The 13,617-nt window shown below is 37.7% G+C and overlaps 1 protein-coding gene across 3 annotated transcripts in view; it reads right to left on the reverse strand.

Moving 5' to 3' along the window:
* Positions 1-13,617, reverse strand: part of HPSE2 (heparanase 2 (inactive)) — an 841,690-nt gene that overhangs the window by 510,273 nt on the left and 317,800 nt on the right. The gene's annotated exons all lie outside the window — the stretch shown is intronic.

Consider the following 13,617-nt stretch of genomic DNA (forward strand, 5'->3'; position numbering starts at 1 on the left):
GAAGGGATAGCAGTGGGTGGAGGAATTAGGGAGGGATAGTAGGTGTAGGAGGTTGGGGAGGGATAACATTAGGAGAAATACCTAATGTAGATGATGAGGGGATGGATGCAGCAAAGAATCATGGTACATGTATACCTATGTAACGAACATGCACATTCTGCACATGTATCCCAGAACTTAAAGTATAATTTTAAAAAAGATAAAAACAAAAAAATTGCATAGAGTGACAAGAGATAATGGCTTAGAACAGGGTACAAAAACCAAACAAAGCATACACTCAGAAGTACAAAACAGTATCAAATGTTACATGCAAATCAAAGGCACTAAAGCTGGGAAAAGACTATCTGATTTGGCAATTAGGTCATGGTGATCTTCAAGAGCTCAGATTCAGCCAAGTCATCAGAGGAAAATGCAGATTTCTGAGCGTTAAGGAAGAGTGTGAATTGAAAAATGGAGGCTGTAAGACAGCTTATTTGAAAAGATTGGCAGTACAAGAAGAAAGAAGATTTTATATTATGTGTTAAGCTAAATGTCTCTGGAGAACTTTAACTTTTTCAGTCCGTTATTTTAATTTTTATTTTTATAGTAAAATTCTATTTTAAAGCACCACTATGCTACAACCTGAATTAAGCTGTACCGTGGGTCAAATCCTGTCCTGTCCCTGTGTACATGGTGTTATATAGGATATTGTTCTCAATATACCAAAGAAAGCATATGAGTATTAGCTTTTCCATGCCATTCCTCTCTGTGTTATTAAACAGTTGAACTGTCATTTGAATTTATAAAACTAACGTTGCTTCTTTGGGACTTTAATATATTTGTTATCTGAAATAAATAACCTAATTTTTCTAATCACCCTCTATTGACAACTTTACTAATTTGATGAGATGATGATGTTGAAGTGTGAAAACCATATTGATATAAGATTTATGTTTAAATCCAGATGTTTAGACTTATTAAACCACAATGAAGCCTAATGATTTATTTTCTCTCACTATAGGTCACAGCATATGGCTTAGAGAACACTTAAGAGAAGTCAGTTAATGCACTCATACTTCACTCCTGGAACCCTTGGTTCTAGTTTTACTAAATTTACCAATAAAATAAGCTTGATGGATTTGTACAAAACTCTAGTCAACATTCTTCATTTCAACAAAATTCTCTACTTAGCTGCTTCCATAGGGTAGTCCTAATGCCACCAACAAGAAATTTCTCAAGCACACAGCCATTTAAATAACTCAGGCCATGATTACATAAATTATTTCAGTCCAGGTTAGTAAAAAGAATAAAGACAAAATAGACCTTATCTTTAAATTTTTTCTTTCACCAAAAAAACTGCTGACAGAAAAGTCAAGTGTCCAGGCAAGGAAACTAATGGCCAAAGAAACATTGCCACCCAAACCCATGAATGTTCAGTAAAGGCTTATTGATGATACATACCATTGACGATTATACTTTAGGGTAAAAATCATGTTCTGAATAAAAAATATGACATAAATGTGAATCTTAAAATCCTGATAATTATAATGCTACAGTGCATTACTAAAATATGTAAAGAATGGTTTTGATCAAGAGTCAGCAATTTTTTTTTTTTCTGTGAAAGGTCAGACTGTAATTAGTTTAGGCATTACAGACAATATGGTCACTGTTGCAGTGAATTAACTCTGCCATTGTAGTGCAAAAGTAGCCCTAAAGAATATATAAGATCATAAATATGTCTGTGTTCCAATAACACTTTATTTACAAACACAGATGGCAAAAGCAACTACTTATCAACAAAAATCTGCAATGAGGAGGTACATCAAAGAGAAATTGGGAGCCAACTGTAAGAGCTTCACATAACCAAACCTAGAACAATTTGAACAATGAAACAATTAAAGTAATATTTATTATAACCCAAAATATAAAATCAATATCCATAATCACTAACATTAATAAGTGATTGACAAATAAATGGGGAGAAGAGAAATCTCTCATTCAGGACAAAAATAATTGATGTAGATACTCCATCATCATGGAGGTGAAGCATAACTCTCCATTCTTTAAGTGTGGGCTGCACAAAGTAGTGACATCCTTCCAAAAACTACAGTAGGGATATGGAGGTGGGAGGAGTAAGTAACTTTACATTGGAGAAACCTGACAAACACTACCACAGCCAGGTGATAAAGGCCAACATGAACAGTGATAAGTCACAGTGATAGTGACATAACCAAATCTATAACCTCATTTTAAATCATGAGAAAAATATCTTGACCAATCTTATACTGACACCTGAAAAAATACCTGACCAACACTCCTCAAAGCTATCAAAATCCTCAAAAACAAGAAAAGTCTGAGCAACTGTCAGTCAAGAGGAACCTAAAGAGACATGATAACTAAATCTAATATGTCATGCTGAATGAGATCCTGAATAGAAAATGAACATATGTAAAAAGTAGGTAAACATCTACAAAGTATGGGCTTTAGCTAATTTTTTTCAGATAAAAAAGTAATCTCTATTTTTATTTAATAAAAAAATAAAAATTACAACATACATATACAAAATGATGTTTTGAAATGGGTATACATGGTGGAAGGGATCAGCTGAGCTATTAACATAGGTATTACCTCACATATCTATCATTTTTCATGTTGAGAACACTTAAAATCTACTCAATACATTGTTATTAACCACAGTAACCATGTTGTACAATAAATTCTTTGTACATATACCTCCTATCTAACTGAAATACTGTATTCTTTGACCAACATCTCACCCCTCTCCCTATCCCCTGGTAACCACCATTCTTCCCTCTATTTCTCTGAGTTCAATTTTTTTAGATTCCACATATATACTATGCAATTTTTATCTTTCTTTGACAGGATTTCCTTCTTCTTTAAGGCCGAATAGTACTTCATTGTGTATACATACCACATTTTCTTTATCAATTCTTTTGCTTGTGGATACTTAGATGATTCCATATATGGCTATTACGAATAATGCTGCAATGAACATCTGAGGGCAGATATGTCTTCAATATGCTGAATTCATTTCCCTTGAATACCCATTAATGAGACTGCTGCACTATATGGTAGTTTTATCTTCAGTTTTCTGAGAAATGTGCATTCTATTTTTCATTATAATTGTACTAATTTACATACCCACCAACAGCATCCAAGCGTTCCCTGGACTCCACATACTCACCAACACATTATCTTTGGTCTTTTTGATAATAGCAGTTCTAACAGGTGTGAGGTGATGTTTCACTGTTTTAATTTGCATTTCTCTAATGGTTAAGCACCTTTTTATATGCCTGTTGGCCATTTTTATAGCTTCTTTTGAGATATATCTATTCAGGTCCTTTGCCCATTTATTAATCAGATTCTCTTCTTGCTATTGAGTTCCTTATACATTTTGGATATGAACCCTTTACCAGATTGATGGTTGGCAAATATTTTCTTCCATTCTATAGGTTCTCTCAACATTTTGTTGATTTTTTTAGCTGTGCAGAAAATTTTAAGTTTGATGTAAACCCATTTGTCTATTTTTCCTCTTGTTGCCTATGCTTTTGGGGTCATAGCCATTTTTCCCTACATTTTCTTACAGTAACTGTAAAGTTTCAGATTCTAAATTTGTCTTTTTTCCATTTTGAGTTGATTTTTGTATATGTTGTGAGATAAGGGTTTAATTTCATTCTAGTACATATGGAAATTCAGTTTTGTCAACACCATCTTATCTGATATAAGTATAGTTACCCTGCCCTTTTTTTGTTTCCATTTGAATGAAATATCTTACCCTTAAAGGTGAAATAAGTCTCTTGTATGCAGCATATAGTTGGCCCGGCTTTCCTTTTTTAATCCATTCAGCCCCTCTATGTCTTTTAATAGGAGAATTAAATCTACTTACATTCAAGGTAATTTCTAAAATGTAAGAGCATATTACTGTCATTTTGTTATTGTTTTCTGTGTGTGTGTGTGTGTGTGTGTGTGTGTGTGTGTGTGTGTGTGTGTGTGTGGAGACCCTCTTTCTTTCTCTCTTGCTGTCTTCCTTTGCAGTCAAGTGATTTTTTTTCTCTAGAAGTATGCTTTAACGTCTTACTTTCGATCTTTGGTGCATCAATTATAGGTTTTTGCTTTGTGGTTACTTTGAGGCTTACATAAAACCTTATAGTTTTAACAGGCTATGTTAACCCAATAATTTGATTGCATTACAAAAACTAAACACTTTCATTCCTCCCCTAATATTTTATGTTTTTGATGTCACTATTTACATCTTGTTATATTGTATATTCCTTAAGAAATTTTTGTAGCTATTAATCTTTTTAATAGTTTTGTTTTATAACCTTCATACTAAACATATTAGTGATTTACAGATTACCTTTATAGTATTAGAGAATTCTAAATTTGTGTACTTACTTTTACTAGTGAGTTTTATACTTTCGTTAAGTTTTTGTATCGTTAATTAGTATGCTTTACTTTCAGCTTGAAGAACTACCATTAATATGTGTTATAAGACAGGTCTGGTGGCGATGAACTCCTTCAGCTTTTATTTCTCTGAGAAAGTCTTTATTTTGCCTTCAATTCTGAAGGACAGCTTTGCTGAATACAGTATTCTTGATTGGCAGGGTTTCTTTTTTCCCTTAGTATTTTGAATATATCATCCCACTCTCTCCTGCCTGTAAACTATCTGCTAAGAAGTCCTCTGATAACCTTATTCGAACTACCTTCTATGTGATCTGCTTCTTTTTCTTTGCTGCTTTCAGGATCTTCTCTTTGTCTTTTATTTATTTATTTATTTATCTTTTGAGACGGAGTGTCGCTCTTGTTACCCAGGCTGGAGTGCAATGGCGCGATCTCGGCTCACCGCAACCTCCGCCTCCTGGGTTCAGGCAATTCTCCTGCCTCAGCCTCCTGAGTAGCTGGGATTACAGGCACGTGCCACCATGCCCAGCTGATTTCTTGTATTTTTAGTAGAGACGGGGTTTCACCATGTTGACCGGGATGGTCTCGATCTCTTGACCTCGTGATCCACCCGCCTCGGCCTCCCAAAGTGCTGGGATTACAGGCTTGAGCCACCGCGCCCGGCCTGTCTTTTATTTTTAACAGTTTTATTACAATATGTCTTGGTATAATCTTGTGTGGAATGAATTTGATTGAATACCTTTGACCTTCTTGTACCTAGATCTCTGGATCTTTATGTGTTTTTCCAGATTTGAAACGTTTTCTGCTACTATTTCTTTAAGTAAGCTTTTTATCCCATTTGTCCTTCTCTTCTTGAACTCCTATAACTCAAACATTTGCTCTTTTTATACTGTCTCATAAATTCCGTACATTTTCTTCATTTCTTTTCATTTTTCTTTTTGATTATTTGACTATACATTTTCAAGTAATCTGTCTTCAGGTTCATAGATTCACTCTTCTGCTTGATCAATTCTGCTATTGATGCGTTCTATTGAATTTTTCACTTCATTCATCATATTTTTCACCTCCAGAATTTCTATTTGACTTTTAAAAATATTTTCAATCTCTCTATTAAATTTCTCATTTTGGTAGTTTACTTTTTTTCTAATTTCATAAATTTTTTTCTATATTTTCTTGGACTTTTCTGGGCTTCCTTAAAACAATCATCTTGAATTGTTTTTAGGCAGTTCATAATCTCTATTTCTTTGAGAGTTAGCTACTGGAAGATTACTGTATTCTTTTGGTGGTATGATATCTCCTTGGTTTGTCATGTTTCCTCTTATCTTACACTGAAGTTTGCACATTTAAAGAAGTCAGAACTCACACTGGTTTTTGCTGACTGGCTTTGTATGGGAGAGCCCTTCCTTTTCAGTCCATCCAGAGTTTCTGAGTAGGGCATGGTCTATAGGTGGGCTTCCTGCTGAAGTTTTTGGAGAGGTGGCCTTCTAAATGGGCCAGCAGGTGGGTGGGCCTGGAACCTGGTTCCATGGGGTTAAGCCTGGGGCCTAAACACACCAGACTGGACCTGTGGATTGATTCCTCAGGAGTAGACTTGGAGCCTAGGTCATGGTGGGTGGGCCAAGAACATATTTTCACAGAGGCTTCCCTGAAGCCTGTATCCACATGAACTGATCTGGCACTGGGGTAGTCTCTGAGCCTGAGTCTGCAGGGGTCAGTCAGGTGCTGAGATAGTCCTGGGAACCGAGTCCACAAGGGCTAGCCTGGCACTACAGTAGGGATGAGACCTGAGTCCACAAGTGTGAGCCTGGGTTCTGGCTTTGTAAGGTGGTCCTAGAGTCTTGATCCATGAAGACCAGCCTAGAACTAGAGTCTGTTAGAGCAGGCCTGAACCCTGGATCTGCTGGAGCTTGTGGCCACAAGGACTGGCCTGGAGGATGATCCCACAGGGACAAGTCTGGTGCTGAGCAGGCCCGGAGCCTATGTCCACAAGAGAGTGCATTGTATCTGATGCCAGAGGCTATAACCTGGTGCTAGAGTGAAATTGAAGCCTGAAAAAGGCCTGCAACCATCCTGGCTTTGCAGGCATGGGCCATTATGGCTCCAGGCTCCAAAATCTAGGGCAGAACTGAAGCCTGGGGTCCCAGAAGCTGGCCTGGCACTGGGTGGGCCTGGAACCTGTAACTGTGAGGTTCAGCTTGGTGGTTTGGTCCATAGGTGCTGGCTTGATGACTAGGGCATCAGGGCCTGGCCTCATGCAGGGGTGAACCTAACAGCCTAAGTCTGTAGAGGCTGGCCTGGTGCTATGTCATACCTGAAACCCAGGGCCATTGAGGCCAGCCCAGTGCTAGTACCAGCCTGAGGCCTGGGGCTGCTGGGGTAGGCCTGGTATTGGGGCAGCCCCAAGCCTAGTGTACAAGGCAGGCCTGGAGCCAGGGTGGCAGGATTCTGTCTTGTGCCTGGGTGGGCTTAGAAGCTCAATTTACAGATACTAGTCTGTATCCTGGGGCTTCCAGGGCTGGCCCAGTGCTAGGTGGGCCTGAAGCCTATTTCTACAGAAGCCAGTGTGGAGGCTGTGTCCCCACATACTGGCCTGATGACCAGGGCTGCAGGGGCCAGTCTGGTGCTGGGAAGCCTGAAGTCTGGGATTATTGATACTAGCCCAGTGCTTGGGGTGGCATGAAGCCTAGGGCTGTGGGGATCAACAAGGTGGTAGGGAAGAACATAGACCAAGTCCTCCATGTAGACCTGAAGTATAGAGTGGGATCTGGTCTGGCATCAAGATGAACCTAGACATTCAATCCATACATACCAGCCTGGAGGCTGGTGCTGTGTGGGCCTGTGTGGCACTGGGTTTTACTGGGGCAGGGCTTATGTTGGGGTCCCAGGCAGCATCTGATGCTCACTTCCCTCTCCTTCTCCCAAGGAGAAAGTATCTATCTCCACATTGTGCTGCCTGGAGTTTAGAGAGGAGTGATGCAGGTGATGTAAAACTGTCTTTCTTACCCTCTTCAATGTGTCATTTCTTATTTCTGTGCTATACTCAGGTGCTGAAATGTCTCACCTGGCTTCCTTTGCTGTGGTAAAGGGATTTTCTTGCAGGAATTGTTCAAAGTGAAGTTTTTGCAGAGCACAATCACTGTAAAGTCATATTCTACCATCTTGCTGACATCAATCTGAACTTTAGTTAATTAAAAAATACATAAATACAAGAGCAGAAAATCGAACACTGCATGTTCTCACTCATAGGTAGGTGTTGAACAATGAGAACACATGGACACGGGGAGGGGAGCACTACACACTGGGGTCTGTTGGGGGGCAATGGGGGAGTGATGGGGGTGGGGAGGTGGGGAGAGATAGCATGGGGAGAAATGACAGATATAGGTGAGGGGAAGGAAGGCAGCAAATCACACTGCCATGTATGTACCTAAGCAACAATCTTGCATGTTCTTCACATGTACCCCAAAACCTAAAATGCAATTAAAAAAATACATAAATAAGAGATAGTAGGCCAGATTTTTCCTAGAGGCCATAGTTTTATGAATCCAGTCTGAGTTAATTGCCATATTTACTACAGGTCTTGGTGGTCTCCCACAGGCATAACACAAAAGAGAAATAGATGACAAAATGAGAGCAGGGCCCTTATTTCACATCTGAGAAAGCAGGAGAGTGAGGTTAAGTTTCTTACTCAGGTCCAACCAATCTGTAAGTGGTGGACCTAAAGCTGAGATTCAGGGTCCAACTTGCTGGCTAATGCTTATTTTGCTACACCAGGCTGCTGCCTTCTCCCCATGCCCTATATGCATAACTCCAAGTCACTCAAGAAACAGAGAAGCACTTTGGCAATTCAACTGACTTATGTGCTCCAGAAAAGAAGATCCTAGTATGCCATCTTGCTTTCTTCCCAGATAATATTGTTTTCCCTAAGTTCCTGCAATTGAAAGCTAGAACCCTGGAACATCAGAGCCCAGGACTGACTCCTCACTGCTTTCCATCTCCTGATCTTGTTTACATGTGTTTATCTGCAAAAGTTTTAATGCAATAAGAGAAAAACGAGTGCTTTAACTTCCTAATAAAATCTGTGCCACAGCATGAGTCACTGTTTTCTTTTTTTATGCTAGCAAGGGTAAAACCTTCTGGTTTTAATAACTAATACTGCTGAGTTCAATAAAAAGAGCTTAATTTAATTTAATCCAAATCTTGATCAATGCCAGCTTCCCCTGGAATTTTATCTTTGTTTCAATTTGAGTCTTCATGTTCAGAAAAATGAGAGGCCAAAAGGAAAGAAACAGAAGTCAATTAGCTTGTAGGCTTGTTTCTAGACAAAGGACATGAAAATACAAGATTGACAGGTAAACTCCAAGGCTCTAATGTTTCTGCCCCACTGGACAATCTTTTCCTGGCAGAATTAATGTTTTCTTTAATCCTGAATAAAGAAACTGAGCAACTCACAGCCCCATTTGAAAAATATTTTTAAACAAAATATTCCAAAGCCAATTAGTATCATGTTTCTAAGCTAGAAATATATTGCCTTTAATGTGTCAATAATTGAGAGATGTGCTACTGTAAAATTAGATACAGAAAGCCTCAAGTCCATCTGTTTGAATTCTAAAGCAGCAAGACTCAGTACTTAGGGGACTGATGGATATAGGGACTGAAATGGAAATAAAACGAAGCACCCCTGAAGATAGTTTTGATAAGCTTTTTTGAAATGATCCCCTTATTGTCACAACAGAGTTCAGTCCTATTCCTAAAAACATCAATCATTGCAGAAGAATTGCTGTTTACCATTAACTGACACCACTTTCATAACTTCAACCTGAAAGTTCCTACTGCCCTGTTATGTGTGAACCAAAAACTTTGCATGGGTTGAGGGGAATTATGAAAATCTCCATTTTGGTTTCAGTTACATAGTTTTTCAGTGCAAACGCTTTCAGAAATGTTCTGAAGGGTATGACTAAAAGAGAACTGCGGCCAGACACGGTGGCTCACCTGTAATACCAGCCAGCACTCTGGAAAGCTGAGGTGGGAGGATCGTTTGAAGCCAAAAGTTCAAGACCAGCCTGGGCAACATAACAAGGCCCCATCTCTACAAAACAAAACAAAACAAAACAAAACAAAAAAGATTGCCAGGCATGCTGGTACATGCCCTGTAGGCCTAGCTACTCAGGAGGCTGGGGTGGGTGGATCGCTTGAGTCCAGGAGTTTGAGGCTGTAAGAGCTATGTTTGCACTTTGCATTCCTGCCTGGATGACTGAGATCCAGTCTCAAAAAACAAACAACAACAAGAAAACCAGGACTAAGCACTAGGGACAGCATTCAATCTCCCTCCAGAGCTAGGTTACTACTGGCAGCCACATTTCCTTGCCACCATCTGGAAGTACTGATTCAACAGTGGACCAGAGGGAAAAGGCAGCCAGTTTCTTGCAGAATTCCAAACTTCAGTTCCCGTAGCACCTGGTTTCCATAGGGGTTTCATGTCCAAATCTGATTAAACCACAATTCATAGACTATAAAATGTTAACCCTGGGAGGAGGCAAAGACCATCTAAGCCAGTGATTCACATGCTTATGAATTTCAGGACCAGTAATATTTCAAAAAGAAAAATATTGGGGCACCAAAATAGCGTTGCTCATTTTTTTCATAGTCATTTGCTTTTTCAAAACGAAGATATTTAAAATAGCAACTACCATTAATTATCAACATCATTTCAGAATTTCAATAACAAAAATGTAGGAAGAACATAAACTTGGAACTTAAAAATTAAATAAATTTAGCTTCATAAAAACCCATCACTTGGTTCTCATTTTGTCCCAAGTTGCTAAAAACTTCATCAGAAACAAATTCATTTATAGATCATTGTTTGGGAACAATTAGCTAGTTTAATTCTTTTTTTTTTTTTTTTTTTTTTTTTGAGACGGAGTTTCGCTCTTGTTACCCAGGGTGGAGTGCAATGGCACGATCTCGGCTCACCGCAACCTCCGCCTCCTGGGTTCAGGCAATTCTCCTGCCTCAGCCTCCTGAGTAGCTGGGATTATAGACACGCGCCACCATGCCCAGCTAATTTTTTTTTGTATTTTTAGTAGAGACGGGGTTTCTCCATGTTGACCAGGTTGGTCTCGATCTCTCCACCTTGTGATCCACCCGCCTCGGCCTCCCAAAGTGCTGGGATTACAGGCTTGAGCCACCGCACCCGGCAGCTAGTTTAATTCTTAATAGCAGACCCTTAGAATCCTCTCTGTTATGATCACAGCTGTTTTCCAATAAATTAATAATCCAAAACTCAGTGAGATTCTTTAAGGAATGAGATGATTCGCTCTGCTTAAAGAGGACATCAAATAAAACTTGTAGCAACCATTGTTCTGGAAAGCCAAAAGACCAGGAAGGAAAGTAAATGTGTTTATTTTTTATTTTATGTTTTAAAATCCTTTAGCACAAAGCATTATAAATGGTAAATAAAACATACTTGGGAAGAAAAATGATTATAAAATCTGCCTATTTGGGAATCTTTACCTTCACCTAGAAGCAATAATAATGTTAATGATATACACTCCTGAGCTTGGGAAAACACAGCCACATGAATTACAGTCTTGTGAAAATGGGATTTACTTGACTCCTATGATTCTGGAGATCAGAATTACCATAAACGGGAAGAAATTTTAAGAGAAGTAGTATTTAGCTAAAGATAAGAACTTGTTTTCAGAAGCATAACTTCCTAAGCCAATGCAAGGATGAACGAGTAACTTCATGGTATGGGAGGCCAAGTATCCTAAAAGTGCTTAAGCAAAACCTGGTTAACCATTTGGCAGCTTTACTGAAAATGGAAATCAAGGTAGTATATTGGCTCAGATAACCTCTAAGAAGCCATCTAAATCTAAGAATCTAGGGTTCCTTTCCCATCCCAGTCCTTACCAGCCAAGAGTCAACAAAAGATTAGTCAAATACTCGAGGATAGACACAAAACTCTCATGAAGATGAATATTAATTTCACAATTTCAGAACATTGACAACTCAGTGATAATCAGTCTTTTTTTTAACTTTTAAGTTCAGGAGTACATATGCAGATTTGTTACATATGTAAACTTGCGTCATGGAGGTTTGCTGTACAGATTATCTCATCACTCAGGTATTAAGCCTAGTACCCATTAGTTATTTTTCCTAATCTTCTCCTTCCTCCCAGCCTTCACCCCGCTGTAGGCCCGAATATGTGTTGTTCCCCTCTATGTGTCCATGTGTTCTCATCATTTAGTTCCCATTTGTAAGTGAGAACATGTGGTATTTGGTTTTCTGTTCCTGTGTTAGGTTTTATTTATTTTATTTTATTTTTTGGTAATTTAGGATTTACTTTTGCAAAACCATGTAAACAAATACTAAATGCTATGCTTGCATTTTGAACATTAAAAATATGAAACTCAAACATTCAAAGTTAAATACAGATCTCCTATGCCTGACCTGGATTTAGATTTGAGTATTTCACATTTTACAGAAAGGAACTTGCAAAGTTTGATCAATACTTATAGTACATACTATTATTCACCAAAATATTCTTAAAATTTAAACGGCTGATATTAAAAGTAGTTATTTTTTCTTAAATATGTGAAAACATATCAGTTTGAATTAACCTTCAGATTTTGAGGCCATGAAAGATCCACAAATAGAGTACCCAAGAGTATGTTTTAACTCATTTATAAGTTTGTTTACAGTTGTGACAGGAACATCTTTGACTTTCAGATATTGGGAAAAATTGCCTTAAGCAAACAAACATAAAGGATGTTTTGGGTTAAGTTACTTCTCAGTACAAATAATTCTTTGTATCAATCAATTTTTGAAAGAAATTCCTAAAAGCATTCAGGAAACACTTGTATTTTATAATTGTCAAACATGTATTTATGTTACAGAAGATACAAGAAAACTTACAAAAATAAAAAATAAAATAAAATAAAAAAATTAAATAAAATAAAAAAATTAAAAAATAAAAAACTTAAAAAAAACACTGTAAAATACAAAAGAAGAAATCTGCAAATTAAGAAATTATCAATGTTGTTCAGAAAGCATAGCTTACTTTTACTTTGAAATTCACTGATTAACATATAACTTAACACTTAAAATATAGCTAAATTATTTCATAGTATTTATAGAATATTACTTCTCTGAGTAGACATGTTTCACACAACAGTTTCCAATTAATGCTGAAAATTCATCTGATAATTTTAATCACAATTTACGATAGACTGATTAATTGATTAATAATTTATTCAATAATTTAGATGCCATAAGAACCAATCAAAGTAATAATCTGATAATTACTCATGTACAATCCTGCCAATTAGTAATACTAAGCCAAGAATCTAATAGATAACACCTTCTGTTGAATTATGTTTCCATCTGTGTGACTGGTTTAGATATACAATATTATGCTTTTTCCTTTTCTCTTTTTTTTTTTTTTTTTTTTTTTCTTGAGGCAGAGTCTTGCTCTTGCTGCCCAGGCTGGAATGCATGGAATAATCTCGGCTCAATGCAACCTCTGCCTCTTGGGATCAAGCAATTCTCCTGCCTCACCTTGCCGAGTGGCTGGGATTACAGACACCTGTCACCACACCCAGCTAATTTTTGTATTTTCAGTACAGGTGGGGTTTCACCATGTTGGTCAGGCTGGTCTCAAACTCCTGACCTTGTGATCCGCCCACCCTGGCCTTCCAAAGTGCTGGGGTTATAGGCATGAGCCACCATGCCCCCTGGCCTCCTTTTTTTTCTTTTTCTTTCTTTTTTCACAAGCAGCTCAATGATTTGGAGAATTGGGTAATGCAGTGCAATACAATATAGGGAGAAAGTATAAAACGGCACCTAACACCAATGCCAATACTTATCTCATTATGGTTTTAGCTAAGGAAGTTATTAATATTTTGTTATTTGCTTTTCTTTAGCACACAAATCAAAGCCATTAACTTGAACTTGAGATATATACACAATACATACACAACCTTATGCAAAACACTTTTCATAAGTAACATTACATTTTAAAATATTGGAAACTGAGTATCTGTGCTGATTTGTGTTTTGACTGAACGGAACAAGAAGAGAACAACATTCAATTAGGGAAGGTTATACTAATAATAAAGCTCTTAAAATTCAAAATGTCTTCCCCTCTTTTTGTACTTACCACAGGCTACACAGTGTCCTGAGAGGATTCATTATGAGAAAAATATCAATCACAGCTTT

The sequence above is a fragment of the Saimiri boliviensis genome, chromosome 12, assembly GCF_048565385.1.
Source record: "Saimiri boliviensis isolate mSaiBol1 chromosome 12, mSaiBol1.pri, whole genome shotgun sequence".
Lineage (NCBI taxonomy): Eukaryota > Metazoa > Chordata > Mammalia > Primates > Cebidae > Saimiri > Saimiri boliviensis.